The sequence below is a fragment of the Oncorhynchus mykiss genome, chromosome 19 (genome assembly GCF_013265735.2).
Source record: "Oncorhynchus mykiss isolate Arlee chromosome 19, USDA_OmykA_1.1, whole genome shotgun sequence".
Classification (NCBI taxonomy): Eukaryota; Metazoa; Chordata; class Actinopteri; order Salmoniformes; family Salmonidae; genus Oncorhynchus; species Oncorhynchus mykiss.
The window spans coordinates 3,259,022-3,271,294 of NC_048583.1; the positions used below are offsets into that span (position 1 = coordinate 3,259,022).

Genomic DNA, 12,273 nt, shown 5'->3' on the forward strand with positions numbered 1-12,273 from the left:
TGTGTGGAGGGGTTGACAAACAGGTTTTAATGACTCCAGCCTAAGTGGATGGAAACTTACGACTTCAACTGTATGTACCAGCTCACACTGGGAACCGATTTTCACTCTAGTACCCTTCCCTGGTGGTCTAGTGGTTAGGATTCGGCGCTCTCACCGCCGCGGCCCGGGTTCGATTCCCGGTCAGGGAACTACTCTTTTGCTACATGTTTACTTGTGCAACCTGTCACTATGAATATGGAAGGTTATCGCACATATGTACCAGCTCACACTGGGAACCGATTTGCACTCTAGTACCCTTCCCTGGTGGTCTAGTGGTTAGGATTCGGCGCTCTCACCGCCGCGGCCCGGGTTCGATTCCCGGTAGTCTATGCTCCTTGTTTAGTTGTGCATCCTGTCACTATGAATTTAGTAGGTTGTTGCACATATGTACCACTTCAAATTGCAAACTGATTTGCCCTGCAGTGTCCTTCCCAGGTGTTCTAGTGGTGCACCAGACCCTCCTGCAGCAAAGCACCCCCAACATGATGCTGTGCTTCACGGTTGGGATGTGTTCTTTGGCTTGCGAGCCCTTTTCGATATAGGACTCGTTTGCCTGTGGATATAGACCATTTTGTACCTGTTTCCTCCAGCATCTTCACAAGGTCCTTTGCTGTAGTTCTGGGATGGATTTGCACTTTTCGACCCAAAGTACGTTCATCTCTAGGAGACAGAACGCGTCTCCTTCCTGAGCGGTATGACGCCTGCGTGGTCCCATGGTGTTTATACTTGCGTACTATTGTTTCTACAGATGAGCGAGGTACCTTCAGGCGTTTGGAAATTGCTCCCAAGGATGAACCAGATTTGTGGAGGTCTACATTTTTTTTCTGAGGTCTTGGCTGATTTCCTTTGGTTTTCCCATGGAGTCAAGCAAAGAGGCACTGAGTTTGAAGGTAGGCCTTGAAATACATCTACAGGTACACCTCCAATTGACTCAAAGGATGTCAATTAGCCTATCAGAAGCTTCTAAAGCCATGACATCATTTTCGGGAATTTTCCAAACTGTTTAAAGGCACAGCCAACTTAGTGTATGTAAACTTCTGACCCACTGGATTTGTGATACACTGAATTATAAGTGAAATAATCGGTCTGTAAACAATTGTTGGAAAAATTACTTGTGTCATGCACAAAGTAGATGTCCTAACCGACTGCCAAAACTATAGTTTGTTAACAAGAAATGTGTGGAGGGGTTGACAAACAGGTTTTAATGACTCCAGCCTAAGTGGATGGAAACTTACGACTTCAACTGTATGTACCAGCTCACACTGGGAACCGATTTTCACTCTAGTACCCTTCCCTGGTGGTCTAGTGGTTAGGATTCGGCGCTCTCACCGCCGCGGCCCGGGTTCGATTCCCGGTCAGGGAACTACTCTTTTGCTACATGTTTACTTGTGCAACCTGTCACTATGAATATGGAAGGTTATCGCACATATGTACCAGCTCACACTGGGAACCGATTTGCACTCTAGTACCCTTCCCTGGTGGTCTAGTGGTTAGGATTCGGCGCTCTCACCGCCGCGGCCCGGGTTCGATTCCCGGTAGTCTATGCTCCTTGTTTAGTTGTGCATCCTGTCACTATGAATTTAGTAGGTTGTTGCACATATGTACCACTTCAAATTGCAAACTGATTTGCCCTGCAGTGTCCTTCCCAGGTGTTCTAGTGGTGCACCAGACCCTCCTGCAGCAAAGCACCCCCAACATGATGCTGTGCTTCACGGTTGGGATGTGTTCTTTGGCTTGCGAGCCCTTTTCGATATAGGACTCGTTTGCCTGTGGATATAGACCATTTTGTACCTGTTTCCTCCAGCATCTTCACAAGGTCCTTTGCTGTAGTTCTGGGATGGATTTGCACTTTTCGACCCAAAGTACGTTCATCTCTAGGAGACAGAACGCGTCTCCTTCCTGAGCGGTATGACGCCTGCGTGGTCCCATGGTGTTTATACTTGCGTACTATTGTTTCTACAGATGAGCGAGGTACCTTCAGGCGTTTGGAAATTGCTCCCAAGGATGAACCAGATTTGTGGAGGTCTACATTTTTTTTCTGAGGTCTTGGCTGATTTCCTTTGGTTTTCCCATGGAGTCAAGCAAAGAGGCACTGAGTTTGAAGGTAGGCCTTGAAATACATCTACAGGTACACCTCCAATTGACTCAAAGGATGTCAATTAGCCTATCAGAAGCTTCTAAAGCCATGACATCATTTTCGGGAATTTTCCAAACTGTTTAAAGGCACAGCCAACTTAGTGTATGTAAACTTCTGACCCACTGGATTTGTGATACACTGAATTATAAGTGAAATAATCGGTCTGTAAACAATTGTTGGAAAAATTACTTGTGTCATGCACAAAGTAGATGTCCTAACCGACTGCCAAAACTATAGTTTGTTAACAAGAAATGTGTGGAGGGGTTGACAAACAGGTTTTAATGACTCCAGCCTAAGTGGATGGAAACTTACGACTTCAACTGTATGTACCAGCTCACACTGGGAACCGATTTTCACTCTAGTACCCTTCCCTGGTGGTCTAGTGGTTAGGATTCGGCGCTCTCACCGCCGCGGCCCGGGTTCGATTCCCGGTCAGGGAACTACTCTTTTGCTACATGTTTACTTGTGCAACCTGTCACTATGAATATGGAAGGTTATCGCACATATGTACCAGCTCACACTGGGAACCGATTTGCACTCTAGTACCCTTCCCTGGTGGTCTAGTGGTTAGGATTCGGCGCTCTCACCGCCGCGGCCCGGGTTCGATTCCCGGTAGTCTATGCTCCTTGTTTAGTTGTGCATCCTGTCACTATGAATTTAGTAGGTTGTTGCACATATGTACCACTTCAAATTGCAAACTGATTTGCCCTGCAGTGTCCTTCCCAGGTGTTCTAGTGGTGCACCAGACCCTCCTGCAGCAAAGCACCCCCAACATGATGCTGTGCTTCACGGTTGGGATGTGTTCTTTGGCTTGCGAGCCCTTTTCGATATAGGACTCGTTTGCCTGTGGATATAGACCATTTTGTACCTGTTTCCTCCAGCATCTTCACAAGGTCCTTTGCTGTAGTTCTGGGATGGATTTGCACTTTTCGACCCAAAGTACGTTCATCTCTAGGAGACAGAACGCGTCTCCTTCCTGAGCGGTATGACGCCTGCGTGGTCCCATGGTGTTTATACTTGCGTACTATTGTTTCTACAGATGAGCGAGGTACCTTCAGGCGTTTGGAAATTGCTCCCAAGGATGAACCAGATTTGTGGAGGTCTACATTTTTTTTCTGAGGTCTTGGCTGATTTCCTTTGGTTTTCCCATGGAGTCAAGCAAAGAGGCACTGAGTTTGAAGGTAGGCCTTGAAATACATCTACAGGTACACCTCCAATTGACTCAAAGGATGTCAATTAGCCTATCAGAAGCTTCTAAAGCCATGACATCATTTTCGGGAATTTTCCAAACTGTTTAAAGGCACAGCCAACTTAGTGTATGTAAACTTCTGACCCACTGGATTTGTGATACACTGAATTATAAGTGAAATAATCGGTCTGTAAACAATTGTTGGAAAAATTACTTGTGTCATGCACAAAGTAGATGTCCTAACCGACTGCCAAAACTATAGTTTGTTAACAAGAAATGTGTGGAGGGGTTGACAAACAGGTTTTAATGACTCCAGCCTAAGTGGATGGAAACTTACGACTTCAACTGTATGTACCAGCTCACACTGGGAACCGATTTTCACTCTAGTACCCTTCCCTGGTGGTCTAGTGGTTAGGATTCGGCGCTCTCACCGCCGCGGCCCGGGTTCGATTCCCGGTCAGGGAACTACTCTTTTGCTACATGTTTACTTGTGCAACCTGTCACTATGAATATGGAAGGTTATCGCACATATGTACCAGCTCACACTGGGAACCGATTTGCACTCTAGTACCCTTCCCTGGTGGTCTAGTGGTTAGGATTCGGCGCTCTCACCGCCGCGGCCCGGGTTCGATTCCCGGTAGTCTATGCTCCTTGTTTAGTTGTGCATCCTGTCACTATGAATTTAGTAGGTTGTTGCACATATGTACCACTTCAAATTGCAAACTGATTTGCCCTGCAGTGTCCTTCCCAGGTGTTCTAGTGGTGCACCAGACCCTCCTGCAGCAAAGCACCCCCAACATGATGCTGTGCTTCACGGTTGGGATGTGTTCTTTGGCTTGCGAGCCCTTTTCGATATAGGACTCGTTTGCCTGTGGATATAGACCATTTTGTACCTGTTTCCTCCAGCATCTTCACAAGGTCCTTTGCTGTAGTTCTGGGATGGATTTGCACTTTTCGACCCAAAGTACGTTCATCTCTAGGAGACAGAACGCGTCTCCTTCCTGAGCGGTATGACGCCTGCGTGGTCCCATGGTGTTTATACTTGCGTACTATTGTTTCTACAGATGAGCGAGGTACCTTCAGGCGTTTGGAAATTGCTCCCAAGGATGAACCAGATTTGTGGAGGTCTACATTTTTTTTCTGAGGTCTTGGCTGATTTCCTTTGGTTTTCCCATGGAGTCAAGCAAAGAGGCACTGAGTTTGAAGGTAGGCCTTGAAATACATCTACAGGTACACCTCCAATTGACTCAAAGGATGTCAATTAGCCTATCAGAAGCTTCTAAAGCCATGACATCATTTTCGGGAATTTTCCAAACTGTTTAAAGGCACAGCCAACTTAGTGTATGTAAACTTCTGACCCACTGGATTTGTGATACACTGAATTATAAGTGAAATAATCGGTCTGTAAACAATTGTTGGAAAAATTACTTGTGTCATGCACAAAGTAGATGTCCTAACCGACTGCCAAAACTATAGTTTGTTAACAAGAAATGTGTGGAGGGGTTGACAAACAGGTTTTAATGACTCCAGCCTAAGTGGATGGAAACTTACGACTTCAACTGTATGTACCAGCTCACACTGGGAACCGATTTTTACTCTAGTACCCTTCCCTGGTGGTCTAGTGGTTAGGATTCGGCGCTCTCACCGCCGCGGCCCGGGTTCGATTCCCGGTCAGGGAACTACTCTTTTGCTACATGTTTACTTGTGCAACCTGTCACTATGAATATGGAAGGTTATCGCACATATGTACCAGCTCACACTGGGAACCGATTTGCACTCTAGTACCCTTCCCTGGTGGTCTAGTGGTTAGGATTCGGCGCTCTCACCGCCGCGGCCCGGGTTCGATTCCCGGTCAGGGAACTACTCTTTTGCTACATGTTTACTTGTGCAACCTGTCACTATGAATATGGAAGGTTATCGCACATATGTACCAGCTCACACTGGGAACCGATTTGCACTCTAGTACCCTTCCCTGGTGGTCTAGTGGTTAGGATTCGGCGCTCTCACCGCCGCGGCCCGGGTTCGATTCCCGGTAGTCTATGCTCCTTGTTTAGTTGTGCATCCTGTCACTATGAATTTAGTAGGTTGTTGCACATATGTACCACTTCAAATTGCAAACTGATTTGCCCTGCAGTGTCCTTCCCAGGTGTTCTAGTGGTGCACCAGACCCTCCTGCAGCAAAGCACCCCCAACATGATGCTGTGCTTCACGGTTGGGATGTGTTCTTTGGCTTGCGAGCCCTTTTCGATATAGGACTCGTTTGCCTGTGGATATAGACCATTTTGTACCTGTTTCCTCCAGCATCTTCACAAGGTCCTTTGCTGTAGTTCTGGGATGGATTTGCACTTTTCGACCCAAAGTACGTTCATCTCTAGGAGACAGAACGCGTCTCCTTCCTGAGCGGTATGACGCCTGCGTGGTCCCATGGTGTTTATACTTGCGTACTATTGTTTCTACAGATGAGCGAGGTACCTTCAGGCGTTTGGAAATTGCTCCCAAGGATGAACCAGATTTGTGGAGGTCTACATTTTTTTTCTGAGGTCTTGGCTGATTTCCTTTGGTTTTCCCATGGAGTCAAGCAAAGAGGCACTGAGTTTGAAGGTAGGCCTTGAAATACATCTACAGGTACACCTCCAATTGACTCAAAGGATGTCAATTAGCCTATCAGAAGCTTCTAAAGCCATGACATCATTTTCGGGAATTTTCCAAACTGTTTAAAGGCACAGCCAACTTAGTGTATGTAAACTTCTGACCCACTGGATTTGTGATACACTGAATTATAAGTGAAATAATCGGTCTGTAAACAATTGTTGGAAAAATTACTTGTGTCATGCACAAAGTAGATGTCCTAACCGACTGCCAAAACTATAGTTTGTTAACAAGAAATGTGTGGAGGGGTTGACAAACAGGTTTTAATGACTCCAGCCTAAGTGGATGGAAACTTACGACTTCAACTGTATGTACCAGCTCACACTGGGAACCGATTTTCACTCTAGTACCCTTCCCTGGTGGTCTAGTGGTTAGGATTCGGCGCTCTCACCGCTGCGGCCCGGGTTCGATTCCCGGTCAGGGAACTACTCTTTTGCTACATGTTTACTTGTGCAACCTGTCACTATGAATATGGAAGGTTATCGCACATATGTACCAGCTCACACTGGGAACCGATTTGCACTCTAGTACCCTTCCCTGGTGGTCTAGTGGTTAGGATTCGGCGCTCTCACCGCCGCGGCCCGGGTTCGATTCCCGGTAAAGGAAATAGTCTATAGTCTATGCTCCTTGTTTAGTTGTGCATCCTGTCACTATGAATTTAGTAGGTTGTTGCACATATGTACCACTTCAAATTGCAAACTGATTTACCCTGCAGTGTCCTTCCCAGGTGTTCTAGTGGTGCACCAGACCCTCCTGCAGCAAAGCACCCCCAACATGATGCTGTGCTTCACGGTTGGGATGTGTTCTTTGGCTTGCGAGCCCTTTTCGATATAGGACTCGTTTGCCTGTGGATATAGACCATTTTGTACCTGTTTCCTCCAGCATCTTCACAAGGTCCTTTGCTGTAGTTCTGGGATGGATTTGCACTTTTCGACCCAAAGTACGTTCATCTCTAGGAGACAGAACGCGTCTCCTTCCTGAGCGGTATGACGCCTGCGTGGTCCCATGGTGTTTATACTTGCGTACTATTGTTTCTACAGATGAGCGAGGTACCTTCAGGCGTTTGGAAATTGCTCCCAAGGATGAACCAGATTTGTGGAGGTCTACATTTTTTTTCTGAGGTCTTGGCTGATTTCCTTTGGTTTTCCCATGGAGTCAAGCAAAGAGGCACTGAGTTTGAAGGTAGGCCTTGAAATACATCTACAGGTACACCTCCAATTGACTCAAAGGATGTCAATTAGCCTATCAGAAGCTTCTAAAGCCATGACAACTTAGTGTATGTAAACTTCTGACCCACTGGATTTGTGATACACTGAATTATAAGTGAAATAATCGGTCTGTAAACAATTGTTGGAAAAATTACTTGTGTCATGCACAAAGTAGATGTCCTAACCGACTGCCAAAACTATAGTTTGTTAACAAGAAATGTGTGGAGGGGTTGACAAACAGGTTTTAATGACTCCAGCCTAAGTGGATGGAAACTTACGACTTCAACTGTATGTACCAGCTCACACTGGGAACCGATTTTCACTCTAGTACCCTTCCCTGGTGGTCTAGTGGTTAGGATTCGGCGCTCTCACCGCCGCGGCCCGGGTTCGATTCCCGGTCAGGGAACTACTCTTTTGCTACATGTTTACTTGTGCAACCTGTCACTATGAATATGGAAGGTTATCGCACATATGTACCAGCTCACACTGGGAACCGATTTGCACTCTAGTACCCTTCCCTGGTGGTCTAGTGGTTAGGATTCGGCGCTCTCACCGCCGCGGCCCGGGTTCGATTCCCGGTAAAGGAAATAGTCTATAGTCTATGCTCCTTGTTTAGTTGTGCATCCTGTCACTATGAATTTAGTAGGTTGTTGCACATATGTACCACTTCAAATTGCAAACTGATTTGCCCTGCAGTGTCCTTCCCAGGTGTTCTAGTGGTGCACCAGACCCTCCTGCAGCAAAGCACCCCCAACATGATGCTGTGCTTCACGGTTGGGATGTGTTCTTTGGCTTGCGAGCCCTTTTCGATATAGGACTCGTTTGCCTGTGGATATAGACCATTTTGTACCTGTTTCCTCCAGCATCTTCACAAGGTCCTTTGCTGTAGTTCTGGGATGGATTTGCACTTTTCGACCCAAAGTACGTTCATCTCTAGGAGACAGAACGCGTCTCCTTCCTGAGCGGTATGACGCCTGCGTGGTCCCATGGTGTTTATACTTGCGTACTATTGTTTCTACAGATGAGCGAGGTACCTTCAGGCGTTTGGAAATTGCTCCCAAGGATGAACCAGATTTGTGGAGGTCTACATTTTTTTTCTGAGGTCTTGGCTGATTTCCTTTGGTTTTCCCATGGAGTCAAGCAAAGAGGCACTGAGTTTGAAGGTAGGCCTTGAAATACATCTACAGGTACACCTCCAATTGACTCAAAGGATGTCAATTAGCCTATCAGAAGCTTCTAAAGCCATGACAACTTAGTGTATGTAAACTTCTGACCCACTGGATTTGTGATACACTGAATTATAAGTGAAATAATCGGTCTGTAAACAATTGTTGGAAAAATTACTTGTGTCATGCACAAAGTAGATGTCCTAACCGACTGCCAAAACTATAGTTTGTTAACAAGAAATGTGTGGAGGGGTTGACAAACAGGTTTTAATGACTCCAGCCTAAGTGGATGGAAACTTACGACTTCAACTGTATGTACCAGCTCACACTGGGAACCGATTTTCACTCTAGTACCCTTCCCTGGTGGTCTAGTGGTTAGGATTCGGCGCTCTCACCGCCGCGGCCCGGGTTCGATTCCCGGTCAGGGAACTACTCTTTTGCTACATGTTTACTTGTGCAACCTGTCACTATGAATATGGAAGGTTATCGCACATATGTACCAGCTCACACTGGGAACCGATTTGCACTCTAGTACCCTTCCCTGGTGGTCTAGTGGTTAGGATTCGGCGCTCTCACCGCCGCGGCCCGGGTTCGATTCCCGGTAAAGGAAATAGTCTATAGTCTATGCTCCTTGTTTAGTTGTGCATCCTGTCACTATGAATTTAGTAGGTTGTTGCACATATGTACCACTTCAAATTGCAAACTGATTTGCCCTGCAGTGTCCTTCCCAGGTGTTCTAGTGGTGCACCAGACCCTCCTGCAGCAAAGCACCCCCAACATGATGCTGTGCTTCACGGTTGGGATGTGTTCTTTGGCTTGCGAGCCCTTTTCGATATAGGACTCGTTTGCCTGTGGATATAGACCATTTTGTACCTGTTTCCTCCAGCATCTTCACAAGGTCCTTTGCTGTAGTTCTGGGATGGATTTGCACTTTTCGACCCAAAGTACGTTCATCTCTAGGAGACAGAACGCGTCTCCTTCCTGAGCGGTATGACGCCTGCGTGGTCCCATGGTGTTTATACTTGCGTACTATTGTTTCTACAGATGAGCGAGGTACCTTCAGGCGTTTGGAAATTGCTCCCAAGGATGAACCAGATTTGTGGAGGTCTACATTTTTTTTCTGAGGTCTTGGCTGATTTCCTTTGGTTTTCCCATGGAGTCAAGCAAAGAGGCACTGAGTTTGAAGGTAGGCCTTGAAATACATCTACAGGTACACCTCCAATTGACTCAAAGGATGTCAATTAGCCTATCAGAAGCTTCTAAAGCCATGACAACTTAGTGTATGTAAACTTCTGACCCACTGGATTTGTGATACACTGAATTATAAGTGAAATAATCGGTCTGTAAACAATTGTTGGAAAAATTACTTGTGTCATGCACAAAGTAGATGTCCTAACCGACTGCCAAAACTATAGTTTGTTAACAAGAAATGTGTGGAGGGGTTGACAAACAGGTTTTAATGACTCCAGCCTAAGTGGATGGAAACTTACGACTTCAACTGTATGTACCAGCTCACACTGGGAACCGATTTTCACTCTAGTACCCTTCCCTGGTGGTCTAGTGGTTAGGATTCGGCGCTCTCACCGCCGCGGCCCGGGTTCGATTCCCGGTCAGGGAACTACTCTTTTGCTACATGTTTACTTGTGCAACCTGTCACTATGAATATGGAAGGTTATCGCACATATGTACCAGCTCACACTGGGAACCGATTTGCACTCTAGTACCCTTCCCTGGTGGTCTAGTGGTTAGGATTCGGCGCTCTCACCGCCGCGGCCCGGGTTCGATTCCCGGTAAAGGAAATAGTCTATAGTCTATGCTCCTTGTTTAGTTGTGCATCCTGTCACTATGAATTTAGTAGGTTGTTGCACATATGTACCACTTCAAATTGCAAACTGATTTGCCCTGCAGTGTCCTTCCCAGGTGTTCTAGTGGTGCACCAGACCCTCCTGCAGCAAAGCACCCCCAACATGATGCTGTGCTTCACGGTTGGGATGTGTTCTTTGGCTTGCGAGCCCTTTTCGATATAGGACTCGTTTGCCTGTGGATATAGACCATTTTGTACCTGTTTCCTCCAGCATCTTCACAAGGTCCTTTGCTGTAGTTCTGGGATGGATTTGCACTTTTCGACCCAAAGTACGTTCATCTCTAGGAGACAGAACGCGTCTCCTTCCTGAGCGGTATGACGCCTGCGTGGTCCCATGGTGTTTATACTTGCGTACTATTGTTTCTACAGATGAGCGAGGTACCTTCAGGCGTTTGGAAATTGCTCCCAAGGATGAACCAGATTTGTGGAGGTCTACATTTTTTTTCTGAGGTCTTGGCTGATTTCCTTTGGTTTTCCCATGGAGTCAAGCAAAGAGGCACTGAGTTTGAAGGTAGGCCTTGAAATACATCTACAGGTACACCTCCAATTGACTCAAAGGATGTCAATTAGCCTATCAGAAGCTTCTAAAGCCATGACATCATTTTCGGGAATTTTCCAAACTGTTTAAAAGCACAGCCAACTTAGTGTATGTAAACTTCTGACCCACTGGATTTGTGATACACTGAATTATAAGTGAAATAATCGGTCTGTAAACAATTGTTGGAAAAATTACTTGTGTCATGCACAAAGTAGATGTCCTAACCGACTGCCAAAACTATAGTTTGTTAACAAGAAATGTGTGGAGGGGTTGACAAACAGGTTTTAATGACTCCAGCCTAAGTGGATGGAAACTTACGACTTCAACTGTATGTACCAGCTCACACTGGGAACCGATTTTCACTCTAGTACCCTTCCCTGGTGGTCTAGTGGTTAGGATTCGGCGCTCTCACCGCCGCGGCCCGGGTTCGATTCCCGGTCAGGGAACTACTCTTTTGCTACATGTTTACTTGTGCAACCTGTCACTATGAATATGGAAGGTTATCGCACATATGTACCAGCTCACACTGGGAACCGATTTGCACTCTAGTACCCTTCCCTGGTGGTCTAGTGGTTAGGATTCGGCGCTCTCACCGCCGTGGCCCGGGTTCGATTCCCGGTAAAGGAAATAGTCTATAGTCTATGCTCCTTGTTTAGTTGTGCATCCTGTCACTATGAATTTAGTAGGTTGTTGCACATATGTACCACTTCAAATTGCAAACTGATTTGCCCTGCAGTGTCCTTCCCAGGTGTTCTAGTGGTGCACCAGACCCTCCTGCAGCAAAGCACCCCCAACATGATGCTGTGCTTCACGGTTGGGATGTGTTCTTTGGCTTGCGAGCCCTTTTCGATATAGGACTCGTTTGCCTGTGGATATAGACCATTTTGTACCTGTTTCCTCCAGCATCTTCACAAGGTCCTTTGCTGTAGTTCTGGGATGGATTTGCACTTTTCGACCCAAAGTACGTTCATCTCTAGGAGACAGAACGCGTCTCCTTCCTGAGCGGTATGACGCCTGCGTGGTCCCATGGTGTTTATACTTGCGTACTATTGTTTCTACAGATGAGCGAGGTACCTTCAGGCGTTTGGAAATTGCTCCCAAGGATGAACCAGATTTGTGGAGGTCTACATTTTTTTTCTGAGGTCTTGGCTGATTTCCTTTGGTTTTCCCATGGAGTCAAGCAAAGAGGCACTGAGTTTGAAGGTAGGCCTTGAAATACATCTACAGGTACACCTCCAATTGACTCAAAGGATGTCAATTAGCCTATCAGAAGCTTCTAAAGCCATGACATCATTTTCGGGAATTTTCCAAACTGTTTAAAGGCACAGCCAACTTAGTGTATGTAAACTTCTGACCCACTGGATTTGTGATACACTGAATTATAAGTGAAATAATCGGTCTGTAAACAATTGTTGGAAAAATTACTTGTGTCATGCACAAAGTAGATGTCCTAACCGACTGCCAAAACTATAGTTTGTTAACA

The 12,273-nt window shown here is 46.2% G+C and overlaps 16 non-coding genes across 16 annotated transcripts; all 16 read left to right on the forward strand.

Annotated features, from left to right (window-relative positions):
• Nucleotides 1–116: 116 nt before the first annotated feature.
• trnae-cuc lies at nucleotides 117–188 on the forward strand. Its single transcript has one exon. It is a non-coding gene; the product is annotated as a tRNA-Glu (tRNA).
• Nucleotides 189–1,330: 1,142 nt separating this feature from the next.
• trnae-cuc lies at nucleotides 1,331–1,402 on the forward strand. The gene has a single exon. It is a non-coding gene; the product is annotated as a tRNA-Glu (tRNA).
• A 1,142-nt stretch (nucleotides 1,403–2,544) lies between these two features.
• trnae-cuc lies at nucleotides 2,545–2,616 on the forward strand. The gene has a single exon. It is a non-coding gene; the product is annotated as a tRNA-Glu (tRNA).
• Nucleotides 2,617–3,758: 1,142 nt separating this feature from the next.
• On the forward strand, nucleotides 3,759–3,830 carry trnae-cuc. The gene has a single exon. It is a non-coding gene; the product is annotated as a tRNA-Glu (tRNA).
• Nucleotides 3,831–4,972: 1,142 nt separating this feature from the next.
• Nucleotides 4,973–5,044, forward strand: trnae-cuc. Its single transcript has one exon. It is a non-coding gene; the product is annotated as a tRNA-Glu (tRNA).
• Nucleotides 5,045–5,153: 109 nt separating this feature from the next.
• On the forward strand, nucleotides 5,154–5,225 carry trnae-cuc. Its single transcript has one exon. It is a non-coding gene; the product is annotated as a tRNA-Glu (tRNA).
• A 1,142-nt stretch (nucleotides 5,226–6,367) lies between these two features.
• On the forward strand, nucleotides 6,368–6,439 carry trnae-cuc. Its single transcript has one exon. It is a non-coding gene; the product is annotated as a tRNA-Glu (tRNA).
• A 109-nt stretch (nucleotides 6,440–6,548) lies between these two features.
• Nucleotides 6,549–6,620, forward strand: trnae-cuc. The gene has a single exon. It is a non-coding gene; the product is annotated as a tRNA-Glu (tRNA).
• A 936-nt stretch (nucleotides 6,621–7,556) lies between these two features.
• trnae-cuc lies at nucleotides 7,557–7,628 on the forward strand. The gene has a single exon. It is a non-coding gene; the product is annotated as a tRNA-Glu (tRNA).
• A 109-nt stretch (nucleotides 7,629–7,737) lies between these two features.
• trnae-cuc lies at nucleotides 7,738–7,809 on the forward strand. The gene has a single exon. It is a non-coding gene; the product is annotated as a tRNA-Glu (tRNA).
• Nucleotides 7,810–8,745: 936 nt separating this feature from the next.
• Nucleotides 8,746–8,817, forward strand: trnae-cuc. The gene has a single exon. It is a non-coding gene; the product is annotated as a tRNA-Glu (tRNA).
• A 109-nt stretch (nucleotides 8,818–8,926) lies between these two features.
• trnae-cuc lies at nucleotides 8,927–8,998 on the forward strand. The gene has a single exon. It is a non-coding gene; the product is annotated as a tRNA-Glu (tRNA).
• Nucleotides 8,999–9,934: 936 nt separating this feature from the next.
• Nucleotides 9,935–10,006, forward strand: trnae-cuc. The gene has a single exon. It is a non-coding gene; the product is annotated as a tRNA-Glu (tRNA).
• A 109-nt stretch (nucleotides 10,007–10,115) lies between these two features.
• Nucleotides 10,116–10,187, forward strand: trnae-cuc. Its single transcript has one exon. It is a non-coding gene; the product is annotated as a tRNA-Glu (tRNA).
• Nucleotides 10,188–11,164: 977 nt separating this feature from the next.
• trnae-cuc lies at nucleotides 11,165–11,236 on the forward strand. Its single transcript has one exon. It is a non-coding gene; the product is annotated as a tRNA-Glu (tRNA).
• A 109-nt stretch (nucleotides 11,237–11,345) lies between these two features.
• trnae-cuc lies at nucleotides 11,346–11,417 on the forward strand. Its single transcript has one exon. It is a non-coding gene; the product is annotated as a tRNA-Glu (tRNA).
• The last annotated feature ends 856 nt before the right edge of the window (nucleotides 11,418–12,273 follow it).